General features: G+C 36.1%; 1 protein-coding gene and 1 long non-coding RNA gene across 2 annotated transcripts in view; one reads left to right on the top strand and one right to left on the bottom strand.

Moving 5' to 3' along the window:
* The window catches only part of LOC149794253 (nephrin-like), a 347,553-nt gene that overhangs the window by 29,439 nt on the left and 297,670 nt on the right, over positions 1-20,444 (top strand). The gene's annotated exons all lie outside the window — the stretch shown is intronic.
* LOC149794254 (uncharacterized) overlaps positions 4,371-20,444 on the bottom strand; it is an 80,310-nt gene continuing 64,236 nt past the window's right edge. The window contains exon 2 of the long non-coding RNA XR_016422984.1: positions 4,371-4,708. This is a non-coding gene — a long non-coding RNA (uncharacterized LOC149794254). The remainder of the gene's footprint in view (positions 4,709-20,444) is intronic.

The following is a 20,444-nucleotide window of genomic DNA, read 5'->3' as shown; positions in this document are numbered from 1 at the left end:
AATGAGATACTTGCATACTAATGAGGTGATCTTGCATCTGATTGTCTAAGCTTGTTACTGCTCTAAAAGCCACTTTTTAAATCTGATTTGGAAAATATGGGTGTATATCATCAAGATAATTGATGGGTTCATTAAATATTGAGATCCTTATATATTAATGAGGCAATCTTGGATCAGATAGGCTGTGTTTGTAACCACTCAAGAGGTCATTTTTTTAAATCCAGTTTTGATTGAACTTGGAATATATGTTAATATCATCAAGATCTTGACAGCTACAGTACTTAGTAAGAGCCATGCTGGGGCTTTACAATTCAGTCTTTACAATTCACTTGCCTGGCTCCAGTGACAAGTTCAAATTCAGTACAGGCAAACTTCTGTATGCATAGTACTTGCCAGTGAGTAAGTTCACAAAACAGAGAGAGAGAGAGAGAGAGAGAGAGAGAGAGAGAACTTGTAAATTATATATGACTGAATTTGCATGTTTCTTCATTATTTCTTTGAGTTAAGATTGAGGTTGGCTTAAGTTTTGTTTCACAGGTTAGTCATGTAAACTGACGTATAATGAAATGTATGTACCTTGTCTGATTCATTGCAGTTGGATATTGATGAGTAAGTTTTATTCTTGCTTTAATCTTGAAAATGATACAATAAAAGAAAATTGAAGAGTTTTATATTTAATGTATAAGTAGTAAATATTTTGATGCATTTCTATTCAGTATTGTAATCCATCTATTAGGTGTGCATTTACATAATGGTGTAGTTTATAAGATTGGATCCCAACTCAGTTATTTTGGTTATGGAAAATGGTGAATAAAGGATATGTTGAACTTTTGAGGTCTTTTTTAATTAAAAATTCAGACATGAAAGATAGTTACTATATTTAATGTCAGCATGAAAATACTTTTTATCTAATAATGCTTTGCTGAAACAAAAATAGTGGAAGAAGCTGTCAACTGTATTTAAGGCTTCCATTTAATTTTTTGGTCAAATAATTTTGAAGATGTTTGCAAAAATGGACAAGATGTATTTAGGTAAAACCTTGCCTTAAAGTACCTAGCACATCAGCACATACATTGCATACAAAATGGACACATTGAATTGTCACTTCTATGTAGCAATATATTGTAACGCCATTTGACTGCATGAAACATATCATGGTTTCATGTTTATGCAATATATTTTATTAGTTATGCAAATATATACAAAAATCAGTATTCTGTTTAACTGAATAAAGCACTTGACTTGTGACATGAACAAAATTTGGAATGCTGGTAAAATTAAAATGGTTGTTTCACACAGGTAGAAAAGAGTGGAAAAAAGATGAAATGCAATGTAGTTATGGTATTCAGACACCTGCCTGTTTGTACCCCTCCCCTTGCTGATTTTAAAAAAGCATCAAGATCTCAGGGACTTTATGGGGTTTCAAATCAGTGTTAGTTTCTTTATTAATATGGTTTCCATATTTGCATGGGCGAGTCTTTTTAAAGCAACTGATGTAATGTAGTTCACTGTCTTTGATAATCTCGTTTGACACATAGTTTGATAAATTTTGGAGTTACATCTTCTTGAACACTTGTGTAGAGGAGTTCCTCCATTTTTTATGTTCAGTTTGTTTAGAAATATTAAAACTAGATATTGCAAATATTGGATGTGGATGAGTTTTTAATAAAAAGAACCATTCTATAAAACCAAAAAGAACAGGGAGCAGCCTGTCTGCCTGTTCACATTGAGAGTTTCTGTTTTAAGCGTGAAATGCCATTAAATTGACAGTGTTAATGACCCTCTGGTAATAATCTGGTTAGAAATTATAAATTGATGATTGAAATGAGTAAGTTTTGTTAATTTGTTTTAGCAGTGATGCTTTTCATTTTGAAAATCATTAGGGTGGTACAAATGTGAGGGTATGCAAATACTCTAGTCTACTCTTGTTTATACTGAGCAGTGTTGAATCATCTGCAGCACACAAAAAATCAGTTTACCGTAACTGGTTCATAAAAGATGCTTGATCATTGACAAAATACAATTTCAAACTCCCTTTGATTCTTCTGCATTGAAAATAAAGTGGCAAACATGCAGTGAAAAACTGTCCATGATGTATGCCCAGGACCTGAAACCTCTCAGGATAGTGGAGAGAGGAGGAAAGTTCAAAAGTTTCTGTGTTGAACTCAATCCCTCATGTGGTCTCCATTTTTAATTCTTATTTTTAACACTCATGTTACAACCAGGTAAATCAGAATAAGCTTTATATAGTGAATGTCAGCATTATCAGTCTAATCTACAAGTAATTCTGCATTGTCAGAGCTTGTACTGCCTTTTTTTTAAAGATAACTACAACCCCCAGCAGGTAAGAGTTCCAGCTTGATGTAACACTGTTACTGCCATTTTTTTTAAAATTAACCTCTATACATGGAATGTACTTGAAATGCGTGGCATGTCAGCAGAGAAATCAGATTAGTAGATTTTTAATCCAGAGAAGCAATTACTTTCGGATAAAGAGAAATATGGCCTTCCTCAGTTACATGTATTGTTAAGCTGCTAATATGTGGGAGATATCTATGTGTATCAAGTGAAAGCTGGCACAGTAATGTATATTCAGTTGGTCATATGTCAAAGTTAGTGATAAAATCTTAAGAACTTGTGAACTTTATAAACTCTTTTTCAGGAAACAAGATACCTGTAGGTACTTAGCAGAAGATATTGTTCTCGAACAACAGTGATAGAGAGACTGATTCTCACTTTGACTTTCTTGTTAGAGAAAGTCACCTTCATTGTAGTCTACTATGACAGTGTAAGATCATGTTTAAAGGGAGTCATTTTGTTGCTGAAAAACATTTAGATGTAAATTATAGCTCTAGTCGCCTCAAGTATCATATTGTAATTAAACAGATGATGCATGGCTCTTAGTATCTTCTGTCCAGGAATTTGCTCACAGACAATACATATATAATCCATGCTGTGATGTTCTCCTCTTCACAACTTGATCATTTGTATGATGGAGATATAAGACCTCAGTTTTGCATGGTTAATTTATTATTCGAACACCTGGCAGCCTGCATTTGCCTATGCTTCACCAAATATTTTAAGGACTTTACCCATTGAACTTTTTTACAGAATGCAAAATTTACATTTTATTTTTTTATCATGTAAGAGAAAATATTAAATTTTATTTGGAAGGGTTTCTTGTCTGGAAGAATTTTGCAGTTTTTAACCTTTTTATTTTTGCATTATTTTTAAGATCATTTAGCACTCCAGTTTGCAACTGAAATGTTAATTCCACCAATGGAAAAGTGGGGCCCAATGGCCTTTGTTAGGTTGAAAAGTGAGGTCAGTTTGAAAATATAATAAAACAGATCATAAATACAATTACCTGTTTTTTGTTTGTTCAAGAAATTTAAATGTATATCATTATCTCAGGCACTGGTATCATGGATTTATTAATTTCTGCAAGATTATTATCTTTTCAAGAATTATATATAATTAGACCTTGTTGATTACAGCATGGTTTTCTATGATTTTCTTGGTTTTCCTAAAATAACCTTGTCCACTGTTCAACTCAAAATTATATAATGGACAAGGTTATTATAGTGAATCTTGTTCATTAGACTCAGCAATGACTGAATCAAAGCTTTGTTTATAATCCTGGAAAAAGGAATAATTTATTTAAGAAATTAATAAATCCATGACCCAAGGCTGTGGTCATTATCAGCCTTTCATGCCATGATCCTTCCATGCTAGCATTGAATTTCTTGTACTTGAGTAAAACATTCCACTCTTGAATTTATAGTGAACAAATTTTGAGTCTTCATTTTGTCCTGCCTAACTATTTTGTAAACAAATATAGCAGCAATTTTGCAGATGATTTCATCTTAACATTTTATTTTTTAATGATCATGTAAAAGAAAAAGAAAAAAAAAGAGACCATTTGCTTTCAGCTGGTGCCTTAGATAATCGAGATCAGACATTTCTGTTGGCCAATGAAACTGATGGTTCCATGCTCCTCTGGCAGTCTTTCAATGTACACTATGGGCACCATGGAGGGAACTTTTATGGCCATTGGTGCAGGGGGGTACAGCCACAAATATGTCCTTAAAGTGGTCGTATATATGACTAAAAGTTAAGAATTCGCAAGTGAAAATAATGCAGGAACTACAAAATGACATCAACACTTTCTATTTATCCTATCTATAATCCTTTCAGGTATTGTTGGTGATGGAATGTTGAGACTAAAAAAAGAGTATACATTGGCTGAATTCTACAATTGAGGCTCATTTTTACTTTTTATAAGCCTATTAGAAAATAAATTGAAATCTGTCTTTGAATAAAAGAAACAAAAAATTTTTTGAAGCATTTTTAATACAATTTAAAAAAATAGTTGGTACACTTGGCATTGTTGTATATCATCACCACATATATTTTTTTGTGTACATACTTGTATAATAACTATCACACATAATTCACAAAGTTTCGATCTTATAATCCATTGGACAGGAATACAGTATCAACTTGTTGTAAATAACTTTGCTGCTCTCAATAGTTAATTTGAGTGTTTGAATGTGATGCACATTTCATTAATCCTTGTCTTTGCATTCTCTAGAGACTGGATGATGCTATTGTTTAAACTTGCCAGAAGATTTTCTTTAATTTTTTTCAGCATTGAAAAGGTCATTCTGCATCTGCTTTGCTGTCATATCTCTAATGGCCACACTATCTGGAATGTAAAATATGTAATGGTCACACCAGTTGGAATATCAGAAAGTAGATGACATTTGCCAGTTTAGATTCATGGTTACAGTATGCACACAGAATAAAATGCTTCCCCATGTTATTGTACTTTACAAAGTTAAACTCCATCAACCAGGAGTTCTGAAATTAAGTTTCACTGGGCTTTGTTCATTTTGCAAATGGCTCATTCTTCTCTGAATCACAGCTGCATTTTGACATTTTACGTTCACAAATGAGTCGCACTTGCATGCAATTGCAACTAAAGAAGTTTTTTCAGATGTGGGAGGTCGTGGGTTCGATCCCTGACCGAGTCATACCAAAGACTTACAAAAATGGTACTAACAGCTGCCTCGCTTGGCGCTCAGCATTAAGAGGTTAGTGTTAGGACTGGTCAGCCTGGTGTCAGAATAATGTGACTGGGTGGGACATCATGCTACATGTCTGCGGCATGCTGCCCCAGTGCTAGACATCACTATAAACTGCCACACTGCAGACATCGTAGCGATATGACTGAAAAATTGTTAAAGCTATGTTAAAAAATCCGGATCACATATACACATGGACCTCAGTTAAAAATCCCAATCACATCACACATCAAATACAACTTAGAAGAAGCATTGTTGCTGATAAATAACTAGCCAGTAATCTTTTAATAAAGAATGTTTAAACATTGTCATAGAGGGCTGTCCAGTCCAATACAGTATGGCCTGTGCAGTCAACCTTAGCTAATGGTGTGGATCTGGAAATATGTTGAGATGGAGGCAGGTACAGAAAGAAGTTAAATTACCATCAATCAGACACCCATCAATACAGATATGGCTACAAATTTATTGATAGAAACTATCATCAGAAGGAAGTGATAGTTAATGTCCTTTTATCAAGTGGTTTGAGGAAGACTGATAATATGTAGAGAAAAGGTTCAGAAAATTTTAAGGGCTGGCCTGAGGTTGAAGCAGATGGTTGTTGACAGTTTTGTGAGACAGATGGGCATGATGGTACTCTAAAAACAACTTTATGTTACTCATAATTACTCATGAATTTTCCTTGACTAAAAGCCTTCAATTTTTGTAATATTTTACTATTAATTCTCCACACAATTGATGTATGTATTTGCTTTGTCTTAGATGAGTAGATTGTTAGGGCTTGGCAGCCTAACGTTTTAAATAAGCACTTAAAAGTCAGGTAGGCCACAGAATAGGCACTAAAGTCTGGTAGGTTCTTGGAGCACTGTCTTTGCTTTTGATCATGAAGGTACACATCTTTACATATATATGTATTTGGAATGGTCTATCTTACTGGTTCTTTGTTTCATTTATAATTTTATTCCTTTACTGAGTCGTCCAAAGTGCTCTCCATTATGGATCACTGCCATCTCACCTCTGTCTGCATGGGTTCACTTGTCTCGGATTCAGCCAGTGTAGGTATGTGCGAAAGCATGCCACTAGCTTCTCATGGGTCATTGGTTCTTTCTGGGTGTTTTCACTGGTTCTTCCTCTATATAGCCAGGAATGTTGTGCCTTTAAATCATATGCTCATATATTCTTTATTTCAGACAAACTTTTGCGAGTTCAATACCTGCCCAGACCAGCTTGGGTTGGTTACCTTGGTGTGTCCAAGCACTTGACTCCCATCTTATCTGCTTGATATAGCCAAATAAAGTGCTGAAAGTGCCAGTATAAATCAACTGACCAGTCAGCGATTAATCATCCAACCTTGTTTAGATTTTAAATCTTTTTTTTCTTCATCATTTGAGCAGAAAAGATATTAATTTCAACTAAAAATGTATGTTTATATTGCAGTAGTTCAGTATCAATATACTTAAACCAAACGATTCTGCATGATATAGTTTTTCTTATTATTAGAATGGAACCCATTTGGTCATCAGACAAAAACTCCACTAGAATTATTGTTGATGAAGTTTTAAAATATTCTGTAATCATTAAAAAACCATTTAAAGCAAATTTCCGATTTTCTATGAAGGAGAGTCAGTCTAACTTGAGTTGATACACCCATCATCCATAGCATTTGTGTTTGTGTGTGTGTGTGTGTGTCTGTGTGGCTTTGCCAACCATCACCTTCGCCACCAGCAGCAGGTGAAGCACAGTCACCACGGGTGCTGTACCTCCTGCTACATTTTCACCTTCTGACCAATTCTGTCTTACTGAAGCCCATGCTGTAAGCTTCAAGAAGTGATGCAGTTGATTCAAGAGCATTCTAAAGTCCAGCCCATAACTACCTTGCCCGTGTTTATCCTTCATTCTTTTTCTGGTCACAGACATGACTGCTGCTTCAAATACATAAAAGAGAAAATTGCCATCATGTCAACCCCTGTGCTGTAAATTGAACATTTTCTTTATGTACAATGCTTTTATTTTGTGTGATTTCTCTTGGATGGACTTGTCTTTCCTGTTCAGAATAGTTCTCTTTTGAGTTATTGGCATTTGTTTCTGGTTGTTTTTATACCTTGCATTTAGATGTTTAGTTGTTATTGTGTTTGAAAATTATTTTATTCCTTTTTCTAGCTTGGGTAGGTATTTTGTTTTCCCTGGCCTTGTCTAATTTGATCTGAAGACTTGTCTTGATTCTGTGTTATTATTTTAATCATTGGAATTTATATTTCATTTAGTGTGACTTATGCAACTGTTATCTCAGTATATTAGGTCACACACCAGTTTTTCCTTTTATCTTGTGTTTTAGTGATCGAACAATAGTTCAGTTTTATAAGGTAAGGTTCCTTTTTGCTATTCATATTATTAGCAATCTTGCCATTCAGGGTTTTGTTAACTATTCATCACCAGTTCTCAAATAAGCCTCTTTGATAAATCTTAAACATTATTAGTTGTTACAATTTTTTTTGTCTTGAGTACTTGGCTTAGCATTAATCACTTTCTTCATTTAAACATCAGTGGTTGTTTCAGTTCTTTGAGACAACACATGGAAAGTTCTTGTCATTTTAAATTAGTATAGACTTAGTCCACACAAATACATCATATTTTTACATAATATATAAAGAGAAGTTTTTTGTAAATCATGTTTTCAGCATTTTCTTGCAGCAATGCTAAGGTTGTGCAAAGGGTGGCCATAGAAAAGTCCCCTGGGATACCCATGCACTTGCCTATTTTGTAAAGACTGCATGAAGAGAGATGGTTGTCTTTTCTACAGTCTGTGGTCAGAAAAAGTGTGGTATTGAGCTGAACACAAGTACTTACAAAGAAGGGAATAAAGTTCCCTTCTTATCTTCCTCAGACCATTGAAACTGGCCAAGAAGTACAGTATCCTGACTGGCCACATTAGACCACACCTCAGCATTCATGAGGTAAAAGAGGGCACCACAAATGTCCAGGGAGGAATTTGTCAGCCCCTTCCCCCTTTCTGAAGGGAAAGGGTGGACATCCCTGGGGACTTGCTCCCTCTCCTGCAGTGTTCCTTTTCCTTTGGTTCCTATAGGCGAAACTTTTGTCAGAAGCTTGTTCCACCATCACAGATAGTGGCCGGGTCCTGTCTATTATAAAAGGTTGATACATGCTTTGGATTTGGGATCTTCCTACTCTGTAATTAAAACATTTTTATATTTTGTATTTTATCTTGTTCCACTTAATTGGGCAGGTGTATCATCCTAAATTGGAACAATTCATTTTTACATTATTTTAACTTTTAACTTTAGTTGAGACTTCAATTAGCCACTTTTTTTCTTAAGTGCCATAAAACACTACTACTCTTACTTTTACTGATCACTGCCATCTCACCTCTGTCAGTGTGGGCTTGAGTCTTGGGCTCGGACAATGTGGGTATGTGAGAAAGCTTGCCAGTAGCTTCCCTTATGTAGGTGTTCTTTCCAGGGTTTCCCAGGTTCTTCCTTCACCAGTTACACTGGTCATCATGTATAGCCTATCATGTGCTGAAAAATGTCATTAAACCCACAGCAACAACATTAATAACAACAGAAAATAAACTTTCAATGACTTTTCTATAACTGTGAAATAGAATTTGAACAAATCTGACAAGGCATCCAAGCATAATAATAATAATAATAGTAATAATAAGGACTTTGTATAACACCTAATCTTTAGAAGCTCTAAGTGCTTTACAACATTAGACAACACCTATAACATAAAAAACATATTTAATGATGTGATTACAACAATAAACACCATGAAATTAGAAAACCAAAAAAGACATGCTGAAAATATTTAAGGTAGGAAACATTATTAGGTCTTTATGTTTGTTCTTGCAGTCGAAATAAGTGAGTTTTAAGAGATCTCTTGAATGGGATCACTGTCTTTTTGTGTCTAAGTTCAGTGGACAGTTCATTCCACGTTGCTGGGCCCTGGTATGCAAAAGAACGCTGTCCATATGACTTTGTTTTCATAGTGATAATAATGAGTATACGATTGTCAGAAGAGGAGCGTAAGTATCTTGCTGGTGTGTACACATGGGTGAGGTCGGATAGGTATGTTGGACTGGAGTCCGTCAGTAAAACATAGCACAGAGGAATTGTTTTTATGTTTGATTCTGGATCAAATGGATTGCCAGTGTAGGGTACAGAGCAACAGCGGGGAGGTGTGCTCTGATCGTGGTATTCTGAGTATGGTCCGAGCAGCTGTGTTTTGAACTTTTTGAAGTTACTGGAGTAGATATTAAGATGAACCAGACATAATTGAGTTACAATGGTCCAGTCTTGATGGTACTAATGAACACACAAGTGTTTTAGTGGCATCAACTGAAAGGTATTTGCGAATGGAGCTGATGTGTCTCAGCTCAAGATGTGCAGCCTTGCATATGTTCATGACATGTTGGTGCAATGTGAGAGTACTGTCCAGAGTAACACCTAGGTTTCGTACTGATTGTGTGAATTTAATGTTGGTGTTGCTGATATTTATTGTTTGAAGTAAAGGATGTAATTGAGAAAGTCTTTGTGTTGTGATCAGAATGGCCTCAGTTTTATCATCATTCATCTGCGGCTTGTTACATGTCATCCATGATTTCACATCAGAAATGCACCTCTCTACACCTTGGATGGTAGCATCATCTTCAGTTGGGTAGCTAGATTGGTATATTTGGGTGTCATCAACGTACAGTTGGTGAGACACTGGATGATGATCTATGACACTTGAGAGCAGCCGAGTGTACAGAATGAAGAGAACAGGTCCAAGAACAGATCCCTGTGGAACTCCACAACATGGATCAACTGGGCTGGAGTGTATTCCATTTGCAGATACAATTTGTGTCCTCTTGACCAAATGGGACTTGAACCACAGTAAGGCTGTATCATGAATGCCAAATACATGTTGGAGATGGTGAAGTAATATATCGTCTATTGTGTCAAATGCTGCAGACAAATCAAGGAGGGTGAGGACTGTAATCTTTCCGCTATCCAAAGCAGAGAGAATGTCATTAACTATGTTTAGAAAAGTAGTTTCAGTACTGACCTATCAAGTTTTTACAATTGTTGCTGAGTCACTATCAGATATAGTTATTGTTGCTAAATATAGGAAAATAACTGTTAAATGATTTCTCTAAAACAGCTAAATATATAGAATGTGACCAGACCTAATAAATCATCCTGGTATGAAGCAATTTAGTGAGCTTACATACCTCCTTATCTGCGTTTTCAAGTTATAAGTAAGGATCAATAGCCAGATGGCAACATGTGAAGTAATATATGCTAGACCCTGAGGCTAATTATTCACTTCATAAATGTTGAGAGTGTCAGCCTTGCGAACAATGAGTGTCAGAGCGATATGTACACAGCTGTCTGGCCAGCTTATGATAGTGTAAGCCGACATCAAAAGGGCGGGTGCAAAGCCAGTTGTATATAGCATGGGCATAGGAACTTGTTACTGGCACCTTATTTGGCTGCGTGCGATTCACAGGTAAGTGGCATTAATTGGTGGTGTTGGGCTCAAAGGAACATCAAGTGGGGGGTCGTAAATCCACCCTTGACAGACTACCAGGGAGGGGGCAATGTCTGCTTATTATGTAGACCATGGGTGAATCAACATGCACTCGGAAGTGAGCAAGGTATGGCCACCATTGGAATTGCAAGTTTAAATCTAGTGTTTTGAAACTAAACGTCAGTAGTCGCTAAACCATATTGCGGGAATAACATAATGAAGTTATAAGCTACTCCGATGTCATTCGAAATTGGCGGGAAACATTGTTATTCTGGGAATTACAAAGGAGCTTCGGACAGGAAGCTTTTAGGAACCAGAGGTGCTGTAGGAGACAGAGAAGGGAAATACCCTGGTACAGTTGGTCCTGAGTCTCTGGGAGACAAGAAAAGGAGAGAACGGAAGTGGAGGAAGTGGAAGGGTGAAGGACGTGGTTGTTGGACTGAATAGGTACTGGGTACCAGTCAAGAAATACTAGAGATGAGTAGAAACACAGGACAGGAGGAAAATCTATTACACTAAGTCAGATGATGAAATAGGCTGTCACTTGGTCGAGTGAAAGACGAGTGATAGGGTTTTGAATATTGAATTTCATTTGAGGAAGGACTGTCTGTTATTGAATGGCATTAAATTTGTTGTTTATTTTGAATTTCACCTTTTGAGTATTCAGTAATTTAACTGTTGGCATCACTGACTGGGGGCTTGGAGCTTTGCATCTCTATAACTGCTTCAGTTTCTAACAAAAATGAGCCAGGGTGGGTCTTGTGTAATAATTAAAGATAATACTGGCAGCACCCCACCCCAACCTAAGGTAGTCTACGAGACCTTTACATGCATCTAAAATTGAAAAACCTTTTTAAAACCTTTTGTCAAGATCTGTTTAACAGAATTTGGCCATATTTGATAGAAAGGATCCAAGTATATAGAGGCTTTTAAGTCTGCAGAAATGATGCTTATATGTCATGGCCAACATTACTAAATAAAAAGAAAATATTGTCATTGCCAGTTTACCTAATAAAGTCAGGATGTAACCTATGATGAGGATTGCTAAGAATCATTGTTTTAGGGTTATGTAGAGTTGTTCCTTTTGTGGAGAAACGTACACAGGTTTTAAAAATATTTATTTTAGAATAAATGATTCATATTTTTCAATTTAAAAAAAGTTAATTAAATTAGCAAAAGAAGAGTCCATAGGGATTAAATTTAACAATCTGTAATTTGAAGCTTAAGAAAGATATTAAATAGAAATATAACAAGTAGCACTCTTAGTAGATGAAAACAAGCATGGATAAGATTAGCTTGGAAAACAATGAAAACAGCCCTGTCGTACATAGTCAAATGTCCGCTCATTCTTGAACAAGGATATGAAGTCTCCACAAACAGAATAGGATGCAATGTGCGTTACATATACAGCGATAGGGAAATCAGCAGTATTGTATAAGCTAATGTTGAGAAGTAGAAATAACCAAAACTTTGTTGACAGATATGTAATGAAGTATGCCGAACCCAACCAATTATTTACAGGTGATGCTCACTATGGGTCAATTTGATTTGTGTGCTTTTATTTTACTGTAATTGAAAATGAAAAAAAAATTCAATTTGCATGACTGTGCTTGTTTTTATGCCATTGCTGGCACCATGTGCTGTGATTCGCTCACAACTCACACATATGTATTAATTTGTTTGACAAATATGCATAAATAATTGTTACTTGAAAACTTAGAGGTATAATTTGCCCAAGAATATCATTAATTTAGTATCCTATTGGAAAATTACTTTGCAATTTATGCTGTAATCTCAAGAACGAATCTGGGGCCCCAAGTGTCCAAGTGGTCTAAAGCGCTCAGCATTCTGGATCACTGCCATCTCACCTCTGTCTGCGTGAGTTCGAGTCCAAGGCTCGACTAACGTGGGTACATGGGAAAGCCTGCCAGTAGCTTCTCGTGGGTCGGTGGGTTTTCCAGGGTTCCTCCTCCACCAATTATACTGGCCGCCATGTATAGCCTATCTTGTGCTGAAAAATGGCATTAAATCCTACAACAACAACAAGAATGTATCTATGGTGTAAATCGAGTGTCACCTACATTGAGAATGTGTTTATGACACACACCAATGTATATAACTCAGTCGTCATCACCATTGAATTGTGTACCCAAGTCACCTTACTTAAAATATTGTCCATGTCATTAACACATTAACCCCTAGCGACGAATTTACGGGGCAGGAGGTAGTAGCTTACTGCCGAGCTTTGTAGCATCATGGTCATCCATGATACACTAATGTGGATGGTATTATAGAAAGGTAGACAGATGTAGCTCTACAATGATACCAAATAATCTGGAATATCTAGTTACACTACAAAATACAGATAGAGAAACTTCATTTTTTGGACCCGACTTTTTTTTAGGCAAAATTCGCCCGTGGTCGGAATCCCATTTTGTGTCCTGATTTTTTACTTTTTGGTCTCAGATCTAAGGCAAACCGGTATGAACTGCAAACAGACAGATGAAACTTTTACCCTTCTACTCATGCGCGAGTCAAATAGCCAACGAAAAACGATGTTACTAACACAACTAGGCAGTATGTTATTGAAAGATGACTGGGGATTTGGTGTTTTTGAGTCTATTGAGAAATAGTTTTCAAAATGTGTTTCCTACTTGATTTTCAGGCAAAAATGGCAAAAACCTCCAGGGGTTAATGTGTTAAGGTGGACTTGTGTATTGGGGATTCTGGAAAAGAAAAGACTTCAAAAATTAAATGATGATTTGTCCAATTCAGCTGTTGATTATGCATCTGAAAAGATGTTCACCAATCAAGACACCTTACTCTCATTGCCCAACTTTGAATTAATTTGCTAAATACCTTAAAATGGTATTACCCCATTAAAAATGTCTGAAATGAATATAGATATTTTTACCATTTCATTTTTTAAAGTAAATTTTGTATATTTAGCTTTTAAAAACCCACCAAAATAAAACTGAAACATTTAGGTAATCAGGTAATCTGTGAAATGGCGCTTGCTTATGTGTGACTACCTTACCTGTCAACAGCAGCTATGTTAATCTACAATGTATAAACTGCCCAGAGGATAGTTTTACATGGGCGTTAAGAAGGACTGTTTTCTGTGTATACAGACTGCATATTAGGGACATGTATTTAATGGTATTCAAAAAATTGATCTAATTTTTATCTTTTTCTAATATTACTGAAAATTGTGTTTTTGAAAACAATGTTGTTGCGGGTGAGTAAAAAACATGTTTTTCTTATGACACTTTTTATGGCAGATATGGATAACAAGTTGGTTCTAAATAAAAATGGTGCCAGTCATACATCAGATGTGGGTGTTCTTGATGACTGTCCTGAAAATTTTGCAGTCACTGCTCCCATGAAATAAATGGTCATAGTGAATAAAGACTTCTAATGATATCTGCTTGATCCTAATGGAAATGGTGGCAAGCTGATATTCAATGTGCCCAAAGATAATTTTAAACTCTTGTTATTGCAGAAAATATTAGAAATGTTTTCAACACTCAGCATTTAAAGGTAGAAATGGTCTTGTCTTGAATTCCTGTGAATTATTTTTGGCCAGCGGAGTGTCGATCCATTTAAGGAACTCTTGTTCTCTGGAATTAAATTTTGTAATGACTTGGAAGAATGAAGGCTGTCTTTTTCTCTTGGTATATTGTTTTTGCTGGATTAGTTATTCCAAAGATCTATATTCTCTTTTGCTTTATCAAATGTTATTGTTATTAAAAACCTGCACAGGCAGGCAAATGTGGCACTGACAGAAATCTTTTCTATTCACCCTAGTGCATCTGTTACATCCGTTTGTTTATTGAGACATTATTTTATGTCATGGACAACTTAGATTTTGGCTTATCACTGTGATCTTTTCAGTTTTATAGACAAGATAAGCGTATAGTTAAATATGTAATTCATATGACATAATAATAGAAGACTACCAAAGTAGTAGTCACATTTATCCCCCTCTGAAAGTTTCCCTGGTGATTACTTAATGTAAAATGCCAATAAAGAACTAATATATTTACAGTATTGACATGTATATTTCATTTTTAAATTTCAGAGTTCAAAACTGGCTCCCCTGCATAGATGTGTTACTAGCAACCACCTGTCTTGAATAACCACTTTTTGTAGGCAGAAGGGATGGTATCAAGACAGTTTTATTGTAGTATGTTTTAACATGTCTTTGATACTAGTTAACATATCTTCTTGACTGCCTAAAATGTTTTCTTGAAACTACATTCTACAAATGAAAAATGTGCTAATTTTCATGACACTGTTGCCTGTAGTAATAGTTCTGAAGGTGTGAAGTATTCTGCCATCCAGTGCATGTAGTGGAAGTTTCAATCAGATATTCCTTACCGCCATGACATAAAAGCTGCTCGAGAACAGTAATTGCTGCTGATAGAATGGCCTAAGACAGTTATTGAAGTTTAATTACAAGTTTCAGTTTTATGAGTTTTCTAAACTAATTTCCGTTTTTAATGGGCAGTGTGGGGTTTGTCACTGAGTCTGTAGAATTTGATTTGTGTGCAAATGCCTCTTTTCAAGTAGTGGTGAATATAATGGAACTGTCTGTACTGGCTTTTGATACTGATCTTGTTTCTCAATGACATTTCTTTCCTTTGCCGAGGAGGGCACCTTTGGAATTAGTTTTCTCTTTTGCATGCACAGTTAAGATCGATTGATCAATCAATCAGTTGGGGGGGGGATTTTCATGGTTATGGGTATTTGGAGCAGTAAAAGCCATTTTTCAGATTTCAGCCATTAAATTCCTTTGTATTTCATTGCCATAGACAATAATAATAATAATAATAATAATAATACTGTATTCAACTGGATATGCACTCTGAGTGGTACAAAATTTCATTTTTTGGGGAATTATTTGAATGATAAGCACCCTAGATGGTTGGAAATTTCATTTTTGGGGGTAATTACTTGAGTGATAAGCACCCTAGTTGGTTGGAAATTTCATTTTTGGGGGTAATTACTTGAGTGATAAGCACCCTAGGTGGTTGGAAATTTCATTTTTGGGAGTAATTGCTTGAGTGATAAGCACCCTAGGTGGTTGGAAATTTCATTGTTGGGGGTAATTACTTGAGTGATAAGCACCCTCATGGTAGTTGGAAATTTCATTTTTGGGGGTAATTACTTGAGTGATAAGCACCTTAGGTGGTTGGAAATGTCAGTTTTGGGTGAAAAACATGAGCAATGAGTACCTTTGCTTGGTTGGAAATGTCATTTTTGGGGATGTTCACTTGAAGTAAAATGTCCTTTTCTTAGACTCTCAAACTGTTAAGCAACATTCATGACCATACTATTATTATGATTATATCATCTTAAACTGAGGAAGAGAACTGGTAAATTTCCTTTCTGGAATTTTATATGGTCAGAATCAAGACCGTGTCTTTAATTCAAACTGAAGTAAACATATTTATGATGTAATTTTCAAAAAGTTTGATGGAGAAATAATTATTCTACCTTGAATTTGATTCTCATCTTTGTCCTGTTTAATTAATATTACCAGCATATCAGAATTAAGAGTTGCCTAGTTGACACCTTACTAGTATTAAAATTACAACATAGGTATAGGTAAGTCCTTGTTTTAAGGAATAACACAGCATAAATGGCCTAACTTTAAAAGGCAGCAAGAAGTTTGTGCATTCATCTCTCTCTCTCAAACGAAAATAGATTAACATTAGAATGGTGAAATTTTCTTATTGTTGTTTTCTTCAACACAATACTAATATCTGCACTCTTGTGTTGCTGCATGTGTGTCTTCATTTTTTTCTCTATAAAAGGTCACTGATACATTGAGAAACAAAAAGAAAAAGAAAGGTAAGACAGCTCAGTCATTTACCTTGTGCTTATGCAGGGGTGTACTTGACCAGGTGAGTGTCATTATTTAATTTTTTTAGAACAATGTCAGGACAATTTGTAGGACAGTGTGGCCACAAAAAGGGCCCATGGGACACTTACCCAGACCATATATTTTGCTCCAAGTGCACACAGAAGAATCACTGTGCACTTGGTAAATTATGGTCTTCAGAAACCTGGAATCTAGCTGATTCAAGCCGCATGTATGGGCAGCAGGGAAACTTCACTTCCCCTCATTGTCAGAAGTTAGATATTTTCTCTCACAGACCCCCCTCAAGCTCTGTGAGATGCACTTTTCAGGTTGGAAGAGAACTTAAGGGTCCCATGAGTTTATGGGATTAACTTCTTTGGTGGCCTGTGAGGCCCCTCCAGAAGGAAAACATCAACCTCTGAATCTACCACATTCCAGGCAAGATGAATGCATTAGTGGACACAGCCTGTTCTCATCACTTCTTTGTAACATAGTCCCTATTCACACAGAGGAAGACACTTGTGAACCTGTTTGTGATCAGGCTCAACAACAGATTTCCATTTGATATTTATCTTGTCCCAGATCAGGGAGTAAGGAAAGTGGATGCATTCAGCCTCCAGTAGGATTGGCAATTTGCTTATGTCATCCCACCATTCTGTATGCTACCTTAAGTTTGCAAAAAGGTTAGAAATTACACTGCTTAGATCTTACTCATTGCCACTCTGTAGCCCAAGAGTTTGTGGTTTACGTTATTCTAGACCTGTTCATCAGTTGACCCAGGTCTCCACCTTACAGGAGAGATCTTTGCAACCCCAGGGATTCCATCCTCCACAACAGCCCACACATTCTCCACCTTCAGGCTTTGATCATCTCAAGTGTTCTCTATTCCAGAATAAGTTCTTGGGCCATTTGCTAGTTGTATCAATCAGACCAGGAGAGCTTTTACATACAAGGTTTACAACGCTAGTTGGATTATCTTCTTAACTGGTGCATTTGGAAACATGCCGATCCTTAACTGTCCCACTGTAACTTCATTTGCTGATTTTCTTTTGTTCATGTTTGAGAACAAAAGATGTTGAGTGTCCACTATCAAATGGTTGAAAGAGCTGCCATTTCCAACAGGCTTAAACTTTCTTGAGGGCATTATAATCCGTTTGGATTCACACCTTGCCAATCTTATTACTGTACGTATTTTGAGCTAGAGACCTGTCTTGCATTCACTTATACCCAGATGGAATCTTTCATCTGCAATATGGTCTTTAAACAAAAACCCCATATGAACAATTGAGTGAGACATCCTGTCAAGACCTCACACTCATGACTCTGTTTTTACTTGCTCTAGTATCTTTGAGAAGACGTAGCAAGATTCATGCCTTTCCTATTAATACAGGCTGTATCCAGTTTAATGGACATTATTGTTCTGTTTCAACCAGGAATTTCAGAGCCAATGAGGTTTAAGCCATTGCTGCCTCATGGGCCTTCCTAAAAGCTAACTTTAATTTTACAATGTCCACCCGTCACTATTGTCAGATTCCCTCCTCCCACCCGATTCTGATGTCCTGGCGGAATCGTCTATAAAAGATGACAGTGTTGCACATTTCTCAGGTGAGGTGCAAGAGTAGATTGCCTCCTACTGACAATCCTATGCTGTATGGGAGGATGTATTCACATCGAGTGGATGGTGGTATTTCAGCACAAAAAAGTATAAAACTGTACAAAGCAATGGGCAAGTATTGCATAGTTAGATTTATTTTACACCCCCACCCCCAAACAACTATATTTTGATAGCAGCAATAACTTATTCATCGCAATTGCATATCTTTTAGTTTTTCATGTCAGAAAACCTCATCTTTTAAGTATTTATACATCCCTCCACAGATGGGAAAATTCTTAATAAGACATTGTCTGGTTGTGAACCTTGTATGCCTATGCACTGAACAATCAAATACAATGTTAATATATGTGTTGTTCATAATAAAAAAGCTATGATGTCTGCATTGTGGCAGTTTATAAAATGTCTAGCACTGGGGCATCATGCCACAGACATGTAACATGATGTCCCACCCAGTCACATTATCCTGACACCAGGCCAACCAGTCCTAACACTAACCTCTTAACACTTAGAGCCAAGCAAGGCAGCTGTTATTTCCATTTTTGTAAGTCTTTGGTATGACTCGGCCAGGGATTGAACCCACGATCTCGTACATCCTAGGTGGATGCTCTAACCACTAGGCCACCGGAGCACTTGGTGGTGTGACTGTAGTCACACTATTTACAGTAGAAGATCGGTAAATTATACAAAGGAATAAACATGAAGGGACTCAGCAAATACCGTTTCTGTCACCATAGTGGTAAATGTGATGCAGTTGCACTGGCAAAATTTGCCTTGAAACCATATATTGACCGTCCTAAGGGGGTAAAAAATAGTTCCCTATGTTAAGGGATAGTTGTATATTTTCTACGGCATGAACTGCTGACGGTATGAAAAGTTGATGAAGAGAAACCATGCAGATGTGAGGTTGATAGATATTTGGCAAGTTGTGAGATCTGTGGCCTTGCATTGATTAGCGAAAAATCTATGCATAGAAGGGACACGTTGGGCTCTCTAATTTATAACTGAAGTTGTATAGAAGTCTTTGGAAATTTGGGGTAAACGTATGACTTCTAGTGGAATCGCACCAGGATTTGACATTGCTCGAAGCAAATACCTCTGGCTTGTAACAATACCTTTTGGCTGGAATTGAGCATTTATGGCAGGAAACTCGTCTTATCGGCAATGACTATTTGATTATGACAAATAGAGTAATATCTTCTTTGCATAATATGCGTACGAATCTCTTTCTTTCTCTCCCTCTCTTTCTCTCAGGCATTCTCATGGTTCATCTAATTCAAGGTAACTTGTAAAGATGTTTTGTATCACTGATTGGAAGTTTTAAACACTTTTTTCTCTGCATCACCTTCTGTGTAAAACATACTGAAAAAAGACTAAATGAGTAAGAATATTACATTCTAATGCAGCTCTAAATAAATGTTCTTTTAAGTTATAAATACAAGTTGGTCCAGTAGAACAACCTGAGTGTTTTGGCTATTGTTTAAAACCTCTTTAAATTTGGGAAAACAATATAGATGGATGCCTTGTGTTTACATTGTGTGTGTTGTTTTAATAAGACTTCGTTTACAACAGAACTATTGATACAAATATAATTCATGATATTTTAAGCAAAGTCATCAAATCGCCAACTGAAGCAAGCATATACATTTAAAAGAACATTGAATGTACTAAACAGTTTATGATTGCTTGCATAAAAGTGGTAGGTTTTAAGAGCATGTTTCATTTTGGGACTGATCATCTTGATAATAAATGTTTGTCCGCTATATAATATATTTATCTTTCTATATTTTTACTGAAGTTCTGTGCGTGTAACTTCCAAATTCAGTTAGCAATAATTCGATCTCACCATAGCAGGATTTTTCCAAATTCGGTTAGTGATAATTCGATCTCACCTTAGTGGGATTTTTCACTTGATTCACATATGTTCTCTCCTGTGTGAAGATTAAGTATGCAAATGATGAAATAGGGGCAAATACAGCTCATTTAATAATCATAAAATAAATTTTGCATATCAAGGATGTCTTTTCAATATCTTTACATGTGTAAAATATCGCCGCAAACAGGACTTTTTAAGTTTACCGATGGGTCAGATAATTAGGCAATTTTGGTACTGCTTTACAATGAATTCATGTGCATATACAATAGCATTTTGTTGTACTTCCTTCATACTTGTCGTATATTTATTTGCATGTATTGGATGAATGTATCATGAGTTTTCCAACACTATTGTTTTAAAAAAGAACTTCTCTTCAAGACTGAAAGACAGCACACATTGAAAAAAATAAGTTTGAGTGTTTGAGGTACAGTGTATCACAAGTTGTTAAAGCACAGACATTTACTCTTGAGAAGG

The sequence above is a fragment of the Sinohyriopsis cumingii genome, chromosome 8 (assembly GCF_028554795.1).
Source record: "Sinohyriopsis cumingii isolate HCF-2022 chromosome 8, ASM2855479v2, whole genome shotgun sequence".
NCBI lineage: Eukaryota > Metazoa > Mollusca > Bivalvia > Unionida > Unionidae > Sinohyriopsis > Sinohyriopsis cumingii.
Note: the sequence above shows the minus strand (reverse complement) of the source record. Positions and strands in the feature narration are given on the sequence as shown.